Source organism: Pelophylax lessonae (genome assembly GCF_965119305.1).
Source record: "Pelophylax lessonae genome assembly, chromosome: 1".
NCBI classification, from domain to species: Eukaryota; Metazoa; Chordata; class Amphibia; order Anura; family Ranidae; genus Pelophylax; species Pelophylax lessonae.
This window is the reverse complement of record NC_138768.1, coordinates 820,819,232-820,835,007: the sequence shown is the minus strand read 5'-3', so window position 1 is coordinate 820,835,007 and position 15,776 is coordinate 820,819,232. Positions and strand designations below refer to the sequence as shown.

The window sequence follows — 15,776 nt, the reverse complement described above, 5'->3', positions numbered from 1 at the left end:
TGATGCCTCATAAGCAGTGGTAATTGCCTGTCGGATCCATCTAGATACTGAAGGCTTAGAGGCCTGCAGCCCTTTTCTAGGTCCAGTGTGAAGAACTAATAGATGGTTTGACCTCCTAAAGGGTCTTGTCCTATCTAAATAAGTGAGCAAGGCTCTTACGTCAATGCAATGGAAACGTCTTTCCTTACTATTCTTTGGGTTATCACAGAAGGATGGCAGGTTTAGTTCCTGTGTTCTGTGAAAAGGAGATGCTACCTTCGGAAGATACAGAGGATCTGGTCTTAAGACTATCCTGTCTGGAAATACTATCATAAATGGTTCTTTGATAGAGAGGGCTTGAAGGTCTTCTACTCTTCTAGCTGTCGTGATGGCCAGTAAGAAGGTCAATTTTAGGGACAACATTTTAAAGGGAAATTTCTTCCAATGGTTCGAAGGGAACCCTAGATAATGCCTCTAGGACCCTTGTCAGGTCCCAAGGTGGGAACCTGTCTTTCACAATAGGGGTAACCCTTTGTCTGGCTAACAAAAATCTTTATCAGTGGCTCTTTCACCAGGCGGGTGTCTAGGAACACAGAGAGAGCCGCCACTTGTACCCTAAGGATGTTAATGGCCACACCCTTATCCACCCCATCCTGTAGAAACTCTAGGATTAAAGGGGTGGAGGAGGCAAAACCTTTTTGCCTACCCCAGGTACAAAAACTTTTCCATACCTTGGTGTAGATCTTTTTTGTAACAGGTTTTCTGCTCAACAAGAGAGTATCTACCACTCTGTGAGCAACCTTTCGAAATTAGGAGCTGGCTTTCAGTAGCCAAGCTGCCAACTGAAAAAATTCCGGGTCCGGACACCGCACAGGACCTTGTGACAGTAGGTTTTGAGAGACTGGAAGACGCCATAGGCAGGCTACTGCCATGGCTTTCATTGCGGCAAACCAAGGCCTCCTTGGCCACCATGGGGCAATTAGAATCAACCGAAGTTCCCCTGACTGATGTTGATTTCGAGAGTCCTTCAAAAATGAAACCAGAGGGGGGAAGGCATATGCCAGGTGGAACTGCCAAGGTTGAGCTAGTGCATCCAACCCTGTCATCCCTCTGTTCCGAGTAAGGGAGAAGAAGCTGTCCACCTTCTTGTTCTGAGCCGTGGCAAACAGGTCTATCTCTGGGGTACCAAATCTTTGAATTATCATTTGAAAGACTTTGGGATCCAACTCCCATTCTCCCTCTTGGAGAAGATGACGACTGAGGAAGTCTGCTTGTAGGTTGTTTTTCCCCCTGATGTGAACTGCTACCAGGGAAACTACCCTTTCCTCGGCCCAACTCAGGATTTCTGTAGCCAAGTCCAAAAGGGGTCTGGATCTGGTTCCTCCTTGCCTGTTCAGATTTACCACTGTTGTAGTATTGTCTGAAAGGACAAGAACTTCTCTGTTGAGGATGTTTTCTCTGAAGGTTTTCAGGGCCTCCCCCACTGCCTTCAACTCTCTGAAATTTGAGGAGGCTTGAGCTGTTCTCTTGTCCCAGATCCCTTGTGTATGAGCTCCGTCCATGTGGGCTCCCCAACCCTTTGTGCTGGCGTCCGTGGTAATCTCTATAGGATTCCACTGTCCCCAGGGTCTGCCCTTCTCCAAGTTGGTTTGGTCTTTCCACCATTTCAGGGATGTCTGTACTTGTGGAGTGAGGATGACGTGCTAGTTTAGTGATTCTGTCTTTCTGTCCCAAGACGACAGATGGTAGAACAGAAGTTTCCTTGCATGCAGTTGCGCCCACACCAGTGCTGGTATACTGGCTGACATTAGCCCCAACACCCTTAGAATCTCTCTCCTGGAACAGGATGGAGAATCCCCCAGTGTCTGGACTGCGGTTCTTATTTTTTCCCTTTTTTCTTGGGGTAAAAACAGTTTTTGAGCCCTCGAGTCTACCTGGAAACCCAGAAAATTCTGCATCTGGGAAGGTAGCAAGGCTGATTTTTTCAGGTTGATGAGCCATCCCAGACTCTCCAGGAAGACTATCACCCGGTGGGTATCTAGGTTTACTTGGGCCTCTGATTTCCCAAAAATCAGTAGATCGTCCAAGTAAGGGATCAGGGCAATCCCTAACAGGTGTAGGTAAACCACTGCCTCCGCAAGAACCTTTGTGAAAATCCTTGGACTGGCAGCCAGTCCGAAAGGTAGTGCCCTGAACTGCCAATGCGTTGTCTCCACTTTGGTTTCTATAGCAAATCTCAGGAATTTCTGATGTTCTGGATGGATGGGAACATGCAGATAAGCATCTCTGAGATCCAAGGTGGTCATGAAAACGTATTTTAATAGGTTTTTCCGTACAGAATAAATAGTTTCCATCGAAAATTTTTTGTACCTCAGAAAACTGTTGAGCTTTTTTAGGTTTATTATTAGGCGGAACTTGCCTGATGCCTTTGGGACCACAAACACATGGGAGTAGAAACCTTGAAGATGTTGATCTACTGGAACTGGAATTACTAGCTGCTCGGCCAGTTCTTGAATTCCTTGTAGTAGGGCTTCTTTTGTTTGGGGTTTTTTGGGGATTTGGGTCAGGGTTATTGTAATAGGAGGTATCAAAGTGAATTGAAGGCGATAACCTTCCTGAATGAGGGTGTAAATATATGGGGAGACAGAAATTTCCTCCCAATGGGTGAGAAATTGATTCAGTCTGCCCCCCCTTGACGGTGGCGTCACTTGTTGTCTCTTGAGCCTGCAGTGGAAGGAAAGAGCAAATTGTTCCTTTGTCTTCCCTTCCTGAAACCCCATTTTTTGTTAGGTTCTCTTTTACGTCTATTTTGACTTTGTTCCTGGGGGCCTCAAAAAGTTTCCTGGGAACCTCCTTCCTCTTCACCGGAAATTCCCCCTTTGAGGACCTGGCTAAGACCTCATCCAAACCAGATCCAAAGAGTAGAGATCCCTCAAAAGGCAAAGCGCAGAGCTTTGTTTTTGAGGTAAGGTCTCCCTCCCATTCTTTTAGCCAAATGGCTCTCCTGGCTGAATTTAAGAGGGCACCTGTTTTGGCAGAGGCTACAACAGACTCCACCGCTGCATCCGCCAAGTAAGCTACTGCTTTCCCTATTCGTGAAAGGGAGTCCTGTAGGTCTTGGGTTTTCTCTTGCGGTAAGTTTTTGTTCAGCCTGTCAAGCCAACAAAAAGTATTCCTTGCCACACAGGAGGCAGCTAATGCTGGAGCCATAGTGGAAGCATTAGCCTCCCAGGCCTTCCTCAGAAGGGACTCTGCGTTCCTATTCATGACATCCTTAATACTGCCTGTATCCGCAAAGGAGAGGTCAGATTTTTTGGTTACTTGTGCCAAAGGTGCATCTAGTTTAGGACTTATCAGCTGTTCGATATACTCTTCCTTAAAAGGGAAATCTGCGTTTCCAGGAAACTGGTCTGCTAACCTTAGTCTCCGGCCGTTGCCATTGTTGGAGAACCACCCCCTTGAGGGATTGGTGAATAGGAAAAACTCTGGAAGGAGTCTTACCTAGACCCTTATAGAGTCTATCCTGGGCTGAAGTCTCTTTTGGTAAATCGGGTATTTCTTGAGAAGCATACACTGCTTGAAGGAGCCCTTGCATGTTATCTAGCCCAAACAGATTTCTGGTTGGTTCTGTCTCCTCTGAGTCCCTGTCTCCTTCTCCCTCTGAGCTGGATTGGGAGGCTGAGCGGTCTCTATCCTCTTCTACTTGTCTACTCCTCTGTAACCCTGAAGGTAGACTCTGTGAAAGTAACTGGCTGGACTGACCAGGCCTAACAGAAAGACTCTCCTGTGAGGAGGTGCCCTCCCCTGCAGGAGACACTGTAGATCCTGAATTTCCTAATGACAACCTCACAGTCTGAATTGTCGTCAGCATTTCCTCTTTGACAGTCTTTATGAAATCCTTCATTAGGGCTGACAATTCTTTCCCTGCTAGTTTATAAATACATTTGTAGCAGAATGGTTTTGTGTGGGAGCTAGGTAGTCTGTCTGCACAATTACCACACTTTCTTGAGGCAACAGAACCTAATAACACTGGTGAGGCAGTAGAGGTTTCCAGAGCACCGCTCTGGGACTCTGGAAGACAGGATACAACATCCATTAGTATCACTCTTCCAAGTTTGTAAAATATAAGGATCATAGAAAGGACACTCAATCAGTCAGACTATGGTCAGGGAGAGGGAACATCAAGCATTTCTATGTCAGAAAAACACATCAGCAGACTTAGAAAGACGGTTGCCTAAACCAGATGCACTGCAGCACTTACCCGGGTCCAACCTGGGTTTGGCTGCCGTTGCTTGGCCCAGCCCTTCTTCCTTCCCCGGTGGGTGAGTAGAAGGCTTCATCTCCCTGGCAGCTGTCCGAGCTCCTGTGGCCTGGGAGTCTGCACTACCGCGTGACAGCGGTTCCGGTGTCTCCTCCACCTTCCTCTTCCGCATTGTGCGACAGGAACTGACGTCACCGGATGCTGCCGAACTCCTTCGGCTCCGATAGCGAGGCTTGACGCGTCCGCGTCTGGCGTCACCTTTGGCGGGAAGTTTGAAACCGAGTCCTGTGGAGGAGAGCTGCTGGCGCCGGGACACGGAAAAAACCTAGAGGGTCACCCGGGTGCCTGACGGCTTTACCGATGCGGGGGGCGACCTGTGAGAAACCCAAGGAAGGTGGCAGGTAGAGCTCCACTCTCACGGCTTTGCTAAACCTGGCTCACAGGGGGACCATAGGACTACAAAAGTCTGCAGGTAAGGGAAAATAACAAATGTTTTGTAGGAAGAAACACAATCTAAACTGAGGGGCAGAGGGAAGGGTGGGGCCTTTTAACTATGTTGATTGATTGTGTTTCCGGTAGGACGAGCCTATCATCTCTCGTTTGGGCCGTCCTGGAAGGCGATTAGAGAAACATATGTCATTATGCAAACTAAAAGACTTCCTGCATCACCCCTGGTTTCAGAGGTTTCTTCCGGCCCATCTCTCAACGCTTCCAAAGCTTCTATTTTCTCAGTGTGTTCAGCAAGTACGCGTACAGCTTCATGCTTTGAACTCCATCTTGTGTTACACGATCGCTTTACACTAATTGGTACATGTTTCTTAAGGACATCCCACCTGTGGGTGGAGCTTGAGAAAAATGCATACACCTTACCTTTTCCACAGTGCCAAAGAAAGTAACAGACTTTGTCCCAACACCAACTGCATGCATCCCAGCAAGATTGAGCGAGCGATTGTTACATGGCACAAACATTGCTTTGGGATTCATATCCAAAATAAGTTTTTGTACACCACTAATGTGTCCAGCCATAGTCGCAGCATTGTCGTATCCCTGGCCGTAGCAATGCTCTAGTTTAAGGCCATCAGCTTGCAACTTGTCACAAATTTGTTTTGTAATGACATCAGCTGATTTCCCATATAACTGAATAAAGTCAATGAAAGACTCGGTCACATGGACTCCTGAATCTTCAATATGCACATATCGAATCACTTGGGACATTTGGTCAGTGTGTGAAATATCAGGAGTGCTATCAAACATCATAGCAAAATACTTGGCCTTTATGATTTTCTGAAAGATGACTGTTAGAATGTGATCGCCGAGCAGGCTAATAAACTCATTCTGGCTCTGTGGAGAGAGATAGGACACAATGTAACCATCTGTGCATTGTACTCTTTGAAGATGTTGTTTGGCAACTGGGTCATATTTGGCGAGTAACTTGAAAGTTTCTAAGAAATTTCCACAGTTACCATCTGTATTTAAATCTTCAGAGTGACCACGTAAGGGTAAGGTTTGCCTGGCTAGATACAGAACACAATCAAGTATTCTGACTAAGATTGCCTTCCATTTTTCAAATGACCTCTGTTGTGCAAGCTGGGCAGCAGCATCAATAGTCTCCTGTTTATGCAGCCGCATTTCTAATTCTTTCCACATTGTAAATGCACTGAAGTGATATGAACTGCGCTCATGCTCTAGTAATCTGGGGCTTAACTTTCTCTCAATCCACTTGACTTTCCAAATTAACTTTTCCCTTTAGCCTTCTGAAAAAGCATGCAAGGAAAGCAATATGCAGCATTGTTTACAGGAGAAAACACCAACCATGTCCTTAACATAGTCTCACCATTCTCCAAATGTATGTAGAACCAATCCTTGGAAAATGACCTGCCATTACTGTCTCTTGGAAACCATGCATCCTTATTCTGCAGTTCCTCTGTCCCTCGCCTGACAAGTTCAGTTTTCAAGGTTTCATCCATGGTTTCAGGCCAATAGCCAATATCAGTATAAACTTTTTGGTCAATATTTTCTGGCAGATTTGGCTGAGTATAAACATCCTTAGATGAAACTGTCTCTGCTTCTAATGCAGGAACAGGAATGTCCACCGACACAGGATCAGGATTATGAGTCTCCTTTGGTGCTGCTGATGGTCCTGCTGTAATTTCAGCATTACTCACCAAAAACTGGTGAAGGCTTCCAGCTAGCTTAGCTTGTTGCTGTCTCTATCTTTCTCCTTTTCCTACCTTGTGCACCAGATTTTTTTTGTATGGCATGATATAGGTGTAGTATTCTGCTAAAATTCTAAAAAAAGAAAAAAAAATCACTTTCTTGCCTTGCTGCACTTTCAGCACCCCTTCATTGTATAACCATTTCTTTACTCTTAACGTAATGTTTATTCACCTTCATGCCTATTGCCTTACTCTTTTAGCAAAAAAAATAAAATTAGAGGTCTCTTGACCCACTGGCTTACAACATCAACTTCTGTTGAGCTGGAGCAGCTACATATGGATCAAAATCTGTCTCGTCACTGTTGAACCAACCAAACTTCAATCCATCTGGTCAGCTCAACATGCCAGTCTTGACCTGCAGACCGGGAACATCCCAAAGGAACTGCAGTTTTGGAGATGCTCTGACCCAATCATCTAGCCATTACATAATGTGTCCCTGTCCCTTGTCAAACTCACTTAGATCTTTTTGCTTCTTCATTTTTCTACTCTCAACAGCTACAGACACAAGATGCCATTGTAAGGAGATCAATGTTATTCAGTTATGTTCTGTCTGATTGTCGTATGAAAGATCATATGCAGTTCCTACCTAGTAAGTTTTCCTACCCGAGTACTGGTCATATTGAAATCTCTGCATGTACATGTACAAAGAATACCTACGTCAGCCCTGAGGGTCAGGATGATGTGTCTTACAGGAAGTGCAGGAAGATAGTGGAAGGAGAAGAGACTCACCGCGTGGAAGCTCCACTTGAACTTGAAGGCCTTGGCTCTTTTCTTCAAGGTGCACACACTGCAATCCGAGTAGTCTTTGTCTGAGGAGGGTTTTGGCCCTACATGTCGAATGCATGTGATGAGTTTAGTGATCTAGGAGTTGGCGCTCAGTAACCAAGCTGTTAGCTGGAAAATTTTCAGATTCTGACACAGTATTTGTCCCTGAGACAGCAAGTCTGTGGAAATTGAAAGTCGGCAGGGGCAAGTTACGGACATGGCTTTCAGAATGGAAAACCAAGGCCTTTTGGGCCACCAAGGAGCAATTAGAATCAATTTCAGATTCTGGGGTCTGCTCAGCTTCTGCAAAACTCTGGGGATTAGCATCAGAGGGGGGAAGGCATAGGCTAGGCTGAACCGCCATGGTTGGCCTAGAGCATCCAAGCCCATGCTCCCTTCTGACCGTGCGAGGGAAAAAAATCTTTCACTTTCCTGTTCCGAGCGGAGGCAAATAGATCTATTTCTGGTTTTCCGAACCTTTCCACCAGAGACAAGAAGATATTGGGACTCAGTTCGAACTCTCCTTCTCTTACATGGTGGCGGCTGAGGAAATCTGCCTGCCAGTTATTCTTTCCCTTGATGTGAATGGCAACTAGAGAAATATATTTTTCCTTCGGCCCAACCCAGGATGTGTTTGGTCAGGGAAAGGAGGGGACCTGACCTGGTCCCTCCTTGTCGATTCAGATAGGCCACAGTTGTGGTGTTGTCTGATAGAACTAGGACTTCTCTGTTCAGGATGAACTCTTGAAAGGCTTTTAGGGCTTTCCCCACCGCCTTCAACTCTCTGAAGTTGGAGGAGGCCTGTGCCGTTCTCTTGCTCCAAACTCCCTGAGCTTGAGCCCCTTCCAGATGAGCTCCCCAACCCTTGTTGCTGGCGTCTGTGGTAATCCTTACCGGATCCCACTGACCCCAAGGTCTGCCTTTTCCCAAGTTGTTGGGATTGGACCACCACTCTGATGTCTGCACCAGTGGAGTGAGACTGACTAATTTGTCTAGAGATTCTATCTTTTTGTCCCAAGAGGACAGATGGAAGAAAAGAAGCTCTCTTGCATGAAGTTGTGCCCACACTACTCTGTGGGAAGAAATAGTTTCTGGGACACTGAGTCCACCTAGAACCCCAGAAAAGACTGTATCTGTGCTGGTAACAGAGCTGACTTTCCTAGGTTTTTAAGCCATACCAGCTTCTGAAGGGAACTTATCACCCGCTGGGTGTCCACTTTCACTTGTGCCTCTGATTTGCCAAAAATCAGCAGGTCGTCCAAATAAGGCATCGTGAACGTGTAGATGCGCTACTGCCTCTGCTAGGATTTTGGTAAAAATTCTTGGGCTGGCTGCTAGTCCAAAAGGTAGTGCTCTGAACTGCCAGTGAGTTGTTCCTTCTTTTGTCGCTATGGCAAACCTCAGGAAGGACTGATGTTCTTGATGGATGGGGACATGCAGGTAAGCATCCTTGAGGTCTAGTGTGGTCATGAAGACGTCTGTCAGTAAATTTTTTCTCACTGAAAAGATAGTCTCCATAGCAAATTTTTGGTAAAGTATAAATTTGTTGAGCCATTTTAAGTTTATTATCAGCCGATGCTTTCCCGAGGGTTTTGGGACTACAACCACATGGGAGTAAAACCCTTGGAAGATTTGATCTTCTGGGACTGGAATTATTACCAGCTGCTCTGCCAATTCCTGAATTCCCAGTAAAAGGGATTTCCTCTTCTGAGTATCCTTGGGTAACTGCGTAAGGGTTATTGTTAAGGGGGGTACTGATGTGAATAGTAGTTGGTACCCCTTTTATCTCTTATTACCGAGAGGATAAATGGGGAGGCTGAGATTTCTTTCCCAGCTGGAAAGAAATGGTGTCAGCCTGCCCCCTACTTTGACTTTTAAGTCATTTGTTGTCTCTTGAAACCGAAGGGGGGGGGGGGGGGGAAGCAAATTGTTTCTTTGCTTTCCCCTCCGAAAAGGTCCAATTTTTTGCAGGTTCCCTTTTCTTTGTTGTCTTTGGTCCCTGGGGCCACGAAAAAATTTTTTCCTGTTTACCTCTTTTTTGGGTTTGATTGGAAATTTCTTTCCCTTTTCTGAGGATCTGGTGAGGACCTCATCCAACCCAGGCACCCCTCAAAGGGAAGACCACAGAGCTTGGATTTTGAGGTAACGCCCCCCTCCCATTATTTTAGCCAGATAGCTCTTCTGGCGGAATTAATGAGAACACCTGTCTTGGCTGAGGCTACCACAGATCAGACCACAGCATCTGCTAGGTAGGCCACTGCCTTATCAATTACCGAAAGGTAGTCTTGCACGTCAAGAGTTTTGGTCTGAGAAAAATTTTTACTCAGTCTGTCATCCCAAAAGAAAGCATTTCTTGCTACACAAGAAGCGGCCAATACAGGAGCCATAGCAGATGCATTGGCATACCAAGCCTTTCTGAGCAAGGACTCCACTTTGCGGTTCATGGTATCTTTAAGGTTACCTGAATCCACAAAGGAGAGGTCTGACCTTTTAGTTACTTGAGCTAAAGGGGCATCTAGTCTTGGTTTTTTTAAATAATTTTTCTGTTTCCTCCTCTTTAAAGGGAAACCTTTTCCAAGACCCTGGTTTATTCAACCTGTTCTCAGGTAGTTGCCATTGTTTAAGGATTAACTCCTTCAGGGAATGGTGGATAGGTAAGACTCTAGAAGGGCTTCTTCCTAGACCTTTATAGAGCTTATCCTGTGCAGAAGTCTCTTTGGGTAAGTCAGGTATCTCTTCTGAGGTATAAATAGCCTGAAGGAGACCCTGCATATTCTCCAAACCAAATAGGTTTTTAGATGGTTTTGCCTCATCTGGAGCATCTGGGTCCCTGTCCCCTTCACCTTCTGAGCAGGTTTGGGAATCTGAGCGGCTCTCCTCTGGTAAAAACCCAATCTCTTCCCTAATTTGTGCTGAAAGGATACTTTGGGAAGATGGCAGAGGACCTGAAATTCCTGTCTTAGATAAAGAGCTTTCTGTTGAAGAGGTACCTTCCAACGAAGAAAGATCTTTGGGTTCTAAAGTACTTGGGGTTCCTACTGAAGAACGTACAGTTTTAATAGTGGTTAACATTTCCTCTTGTACTGTCTTAAGGAAATCTTTCATTAACCCCGACGTTCTTTCCCTGCCACCTTGTAAATACATTTGGGGCAGAAAAGCTTAGTGTAGGAACTGGATAGCTTATCCCCGCAATTTCCACACTTCTTATAGGAAACAGAGCCTGATAAAGCTGGGGTAGCAGTAGAGGTCTCATGTGAACCGCTCAGGGACTCTGGAAGACAGGATACAAAGCAATATAAGTATCACTCTTCCCAAAAAAAACACAATTACATTTGAAAACCATTAGAAAGGACATAGCATGGTCCGAATAAGGTCGGGGGAAATGGGACGATTTCCAGGCATATTTTAAGTCGGTACCAGCAGACTTTAAAAGGAACAACCCATAAGGATATGTTGTCCGCACTTACCTGGTTCCAACCTGGGTTTCGCCACCGACACCTGGACCGGCCTCTCCTCCTCCTTCCCCGGAGGATGAGACATGGAGGGCTTCATTTCCCCAGCAGTTGCCCGAGCTGTGACAGCTTTGGAGCCTGCTTTACCGCTAACGAGCGGTTCCGGCGTCTCCTCCACACTTTTCTTCCTCTTCATACTTGCGCGCGCGTTCTGACGTTGTACTGGAAGTTCCGGTTTGAAGATGAGGCTTGAAGCGCCCGTCCGGCGGGAAATTAAAAAATCCTTTCATGGAGGAGAGCTGCTGGAGCCGGAGAACAGGCCTGGAAGGACACCTGAGGTGACCGACGGCCTGTATACTTTTGTGCGACCTGTGAGAAGCCTATGGAGGCGGCAGGTAGAGCTCCGCACTTCAGAAGGCCCTTTGTTGAACCTGGCTCACAGGGGTACCATTCGACTCTCAGAGTTTGCAGGTCAGTGAACATAACCGACGTTTCTTTGCAGGAAGAAACACAATCTAAACTGAGGGCCAGAGGGAAGGGTTGGGTCTTTTAACAAATTGTAATTGATTGTGTTTCTGGTAGGGAGGAGCCTATCATCTCTCACTGTTTGGGCCGTCCTGGAAGGTGAGGAGAGAAACAGCCATGCGGTCAGGACACATACATGAGGCCACACCAGGGGTCTACCAAAAAGGACCCCGCAGGATAAGGTAACATTGCACCGCCCCCCCCAGGGCGCCGACATATAGCACCCCCAGAACGGAAGCAAGGAGGGCAGGTCCAAAATCCTGACAGGCCAAGGGGATCTTTTAGGAAGCAGGGGTTCTACTATCCCTCCCCCCCCCCCACAGAGGCCGCTAGGGACATGGAGGGCTCAGTTTACTCACCATACTATGGACCGGGTGGGCTCCGCTCCGGACAAACCACCTCCCACCCTGAGTGGGGGTGCTGCGAATCAGGGCGTTTCAGGTCGATGCGTCCCGGCGAGACATCCACTCGCAGGCTCGTCCCCATCCACAGGGACACTGTCATGGCGAGGCCTAGTGCGGGACTAACCTGCTCACGCTCGTCTGCCAGACTGGGAGACCGTAAGGATCTATATTATCAAGTGCGAAACCTCAGCCAGCTGTTACTTGTAGTTCACCAGGAGGATCCCCCTGACACCAGCTAGCGATAGTGAGTAAAGAAAAGTAAAACAGAAATATTCTCAAAAGAATAAAAAACTGAGACCGAAGTCCCAGCAGGAAACCTAGGTCCTACTCCTTCACTAGGCAGCAAGAAACTGGCTTGTGGCAGAGTGTGTGGGAGTTATGCTAGAAAGGACAGCCCCTGTAGGCGTGTCAGTGAATTTTTTTTCACTACCTAGTACCACTCCTGTAGATGGCACATAACCCAATGATTAAGAAGCATAAGAGCTGCATCTGTCAATGGACGATAGAGAAAAAGAATCGTTGCTCTACATAAAGATGGCCTAGGCTATAAAGATTGCCAAGACCCTGAAACGGAGCTGCAGCACGGTGGCCATGACCATACAGCAGGTTAACAGGACAGATTCCACTCAGAACAGGCCTTGCCATGGTCAACCAAAGAAGTTGAGTGCAGATGCTCAGCGTCATATCCAGAGGTGGTCTTTGGAAAATAGACGTACGAGTACTGCCAGCATTGCCGCAGAGGTTGAAGGGGTGGGGGTCAGCCTGTCAGTGCTCAGACCATATGCTGCACACTGCATCAGGCTGTCGTCCCAGAAGGAAGCCTCTTCTAAAGATGATGCACAAGAAAGCCCGCAAACTGCTGACGACAAGCAGACTAAGGACGTGGATTACTGTAACAATGTCCTGTAGTCTGATGTGACCAAGATAAACTTATTTGGTTCAGATAGTATCAAGAGTGTGTGTCAGCAACCAGGTGAGGAGTACAAAGACAAGTGTGTCATGCCTACAGTCAAGCATGGTGGTGGGAGTGTCATGGTCTGGGGCTGCATGAGTGCTGCCAGCACTAGGGAGCTATAGTTCATTGAGGGAACCATGAATGCCAACATGTACTGTGACATACTAAAGCAGAACATGATCCCCTCCCTTTGGAGACTGGGCCGCAGGGCAGTATTCCAACATAAGGACCCCAAACACCTCCAAGACGACCACTGCCTTGCTAAAGAAGCTGAGGGTAAAGGTGATGGACTGGCCAAGCACATCTCCAGCCCTAAACCCTATTGAGCATCTGTGAGGCATCCTAAAAACAGAAAGGTGGAGGAGCACAAGGTCTCTAACATCCACCAAGTCTGTGATGTCACCACAGAGGAGTGGAAGAGGACTCCAGTGGCAACCTATGAAGCTCTGGTGAACTCCATGCCCAAGAGGGTTAAGGCAGTGCTGGAAAATAATGGTTACCACACAAAAATTTGACACTTTGAGCCCAATTTGGACATTTTCACTTAGGGGTGTACTCACTTTTGTTGCCAGCACTTTAGAGATTATTGGCTGTGTGTCGAGTTATTTTGAGGGGGACAGAAACTTTACACTGTTATACAAGCTGTACACTCACTACTTTACATTGTAGCAAAGTATAATTTCTTCAGTGTTGTCACATGAAAAGATGTAAAATATTTAAAAAATGTGAGGGGTATACTCACTTTTGTGATATACTGTATATATGCATGAATATGTGTTCATTTTGGGGTTTTGCCCTCGAGGGCTAAAATAGTAATGCAACCAGAAACCTTACAGGCCGTTCCTGCATGTCCAGTGCAGGATCCGAGTGCCAGTTCTATGAGCGTAGAAAAGCCATATGTAATGGATAAACCATAAAAACATGCACTAGGAGAGCAGATATAGTGATGGCTACACTAACCACTAAGGATAAATACTGTGGAGATTCCACACCAGGTAACACCTTGGTGGAAGCAAAATTACCAAAGTACACAATTTTACCAGAAGGTCAGCAGGCCAAAACACTGCAGAATCTTGACCACTAATCGATGAAGGGACATATCGTTGGTACAGCCAAAGAGACCGAGACAAACACACACACTTGTAGAAAATGTGGAGATTCTTAGCAGCTCTATCAAGATTAAAGCTGAAGCTTCATCTACTTATATTTTGCCTTTCCTTGTTCCTTCTTCCGCACCTGCAACAGTTTTCATACAGGGGTTAAATAAATTTATGGAAACACCAGGTAAAAAAATGAAATCATTAACCAATATATTGTTGGACCACCTTTGGAATCCAAGATGGCCTGAATTCTCCTGGCAATTGACAGATATTATTCCATGTCATAATCCTGCACAATGTCCTTTTATTTCTTTCGGTCAGTTGACCACGTCGACCGCACTTATGCTCAGACGACATTTTCCCAGAAACTGTATATGCAGTCGTAACCTTTGATACTGTACCCCACGATACTGCAAATAAATTGGCAAATTAACAGAGGCACCAGCTAAGCAGGCACCAACAATTTGCCCTCTGAAACTCCGTAAGCTTTGACATGATTCCGTACCACTAGCAGCGCATGCAGTGAATGATGGAAGTGAGGCTTCGCACCTGTTCGCTAGGTATCTCATCACACAGCAGAGGCAAAAGAATGTGAGGTAAGGGGGGAGCCTGTTTTAAGGGGTCCCCCCTTGCTCTCCTGGGATAGTGGCAGTAGCAGTTTCAAGCCCTACATTGATTGATTTCAATAGGGGGTGTTTGTGAAAGGTAAAAAAAAAAAGTCAGCAGTTTGGGAATGTTCTGGAAACTCTGGGGATTCCTCTAAGATAAGGTCGCCTAACCCCCCAGAAAATTCCAATTTGCAGGACCCCTACTTTAAGGAGGAGGCTGAGGTGGGTCTTTGCCAGTCGCCATAGGGATATTTGAAAACATCCCACTGATTTTGTTTACAGTTTTAAAGTATTAACTCATTTAAGTTTTATTGTGAATTGATTAGGTTTCCGAAAACCAATAAACAAGGCCACAGGCGTTCTTAATCTAGCTTGGTGTATAGTGTTATTTGTATGTTGGGAGTTTATGCCGCCCACCGTCATGTTACATCACTTCTACTTTCAAAGCGAAACAGGTCACAACTTTCACACCAGCAAATCATGCGGTGTTTCCATATTTTTGTCCAAGAGTGTGTGTGTAAAAAAATAAAAACACAATGCATAAGAAAAACAAACAGGTGAAAGTGATTGTTTTATTTAGATGTCCCAACTGAATAAGTGAAAAGGGTAAATGATATTTTGGTTGGATCAGTAAAACCTGAAAACTTAAAAATCGCTGGGCAGAGGAGAGAACGTTGCCGGAAGGTGCAAACATGGTGCACAAAACCAAAGGAACTGTCATCTGGGTTGAGAAAGGGTTAACAGAATGCAACAAACTTGTCATTGTGATCATTTACAGAAAGCCAAACAATCAGAACTTGGGCCTTCCATGTAGTTTACAGTGCACATCACAAAAGGGATAAATCACTAAGCCACTGGTGAGGAGGATGCAATTCGTTTCCTAGGAATTAGTGTCTCATGCCAGGAAACAAGGGGAAAAAAAATAAGAATATTTTTCCTGGTTTCAGCACTTGTAAAGAGGACCTGTCCTCAAATACTCAACTAGAAGAACTTCGAACAGAATATATATATATATATATATATATATATATATATATATATATATATATATATATATATATATATATATATATATATATACACACATGCTGAAATCTGGGCATTTTCTGCAATGAATCTATTGGACTCAAAAAATAGTAGACAAATTGTGCATTATAAATGATATGCACATATATATATATATATATATATATATATATATATATATATATATATATATATATATATATATATATATATACACACACACACACACACACACACACACACACACACACACACACACACACACAGAAGTTGCCCAGTTTACAACCTATGTTTTCATATTTCACACCCATTGGCTGTGTTAAGGCTATGTCTGCCCCTTCTGCTTAGGAGGGGTACACTGATCACCTTGAGCTAGGTACATTATATGCAATACACATTCATTTGAAGCTAGTCACGCAGTGCTCAGGCTGACATAGCCAATGAATGCTTCTGCACTCTTCTAGAGTGGGTACAATGCCCATACT

The 15,776-nt window shown here is 45.4% G+C and overlaps 1 pseudogene across 1 annotated transcript; it reads right to left on the bottom strand.

Annotated features, from left to right (window-relative positions):
* Positions 1–4,829: 4,829 nt before the first annotated feature.
* On the bottom strand, positions 4,830–8,492 carry LOC309549643 (zinc finger MYM-type protein 1-like; annotated as a pseudogene). The gene is made up of 3 exons: positions 8,400–8,492; positions 5,111–6,529; positions 4,830–4,850 (listed from the first exon to the last, which is right to left on the bottom strand). The product of its transcript is annotated as a zinc finger MYM-type protein 1-like (transcript).
* Positions 8,493–15,776: the final 7,284 nt, after the last annotated feature.